This window comes from Bison bison, unplaced genomic scaffold, assembly GCF_000754665.1.
Source record: "Bison bison bison isolate TAMUID 2011002044 unplaced genomic scaffold, Bison_UMD1.0 scf7180017864524, whole genome shotgun sequence".
NCBI lineage: Eukaryota > Metazoa > Chordata > Mammalia > Artiodactyla > Bovidae > Bison > Bison bison.
The window spans coordinates 5,405,455-5,406,453 of NW_011495075.1; positions in this window are offsets into that span (position 1 = coordinate 5,405,455).

The window sequence follows — 999 nt, forward strand, 5'->3', positions numbered from 1 at the left end:
GAAGCTGAAGTTGAACGGTTCTATGAAGACCTACAGGACCTTTTAGAACTAACACCCAGAAAGATGTCCGTTTCATTATAGGGGACTGGAATGCAAAAGTAGGAAGTCAAGAAACACCTGCAGTAACAGGCAAATTCGGCCTTGGAATACAGAATGAAGCAGGGCAAAGACTAATAGAGTTTTGCCAAGAAAATGCACTGGTCATAACAAACACCCTCTTCCAACAACACAAGAGAAGTCTCTATACATGGACATCACCAGATGGTCAACACTGAAATCAGATTGATTATATTCTTTGCAGCCAAAGATAGAGAAGCTCTATACAGTCAGGAAAAACAAGACCAGGAGCTGACTGTGGCTCAGACCATGAACTCCTTATTGCCAAATTCAGACTTAAATTGAAGAAAGTAGGGAAAACCACTAGATCATTCAGGTATGACCTAAATCAAATCCCTTGTGATTATACAGTGGAAGTGAGAAATAGATTTAAAGGCCTAGATCTGATAGATAGAGTGCCTGATGAGCTATGGAATGAGGTTCATGACATTGTACAGGAGACAGGGATCAAGACCATCCCCATGGAAAAGAAATGCAAAAAAGCAAAATGGCTGTCTAGGGTGGCCTTACAAATAGCTGTGAAAAGAAGAGAAGCAAAAAGCAAAGGAGAAAAGGAAAGATATAAACATCTGAATGCAGAGTTCCAAAGAATAGCAAGAAGAGATAAGAAAGCCTTCTTCAGCAATCAATGCAAAGAAATAGAGGAAAACAACAGAATGGGAAAGACTAGGGATCTCTTCAAGAAAATCAGAGATACCAAAGGAATATTTCATGCAAAGATGGGCTCGATAAAGGACAGAAATGGTATGGACCTAACAGAAGCAGAAGATATTAAGAAGAGATGGCAAGAATACACAGAAGAACTGTACAAAAAAGATCTTCATGACCCAGATAATCACGATGGTGTGATCACTGACCTAGAGCTAGACATCCTGGAATGTG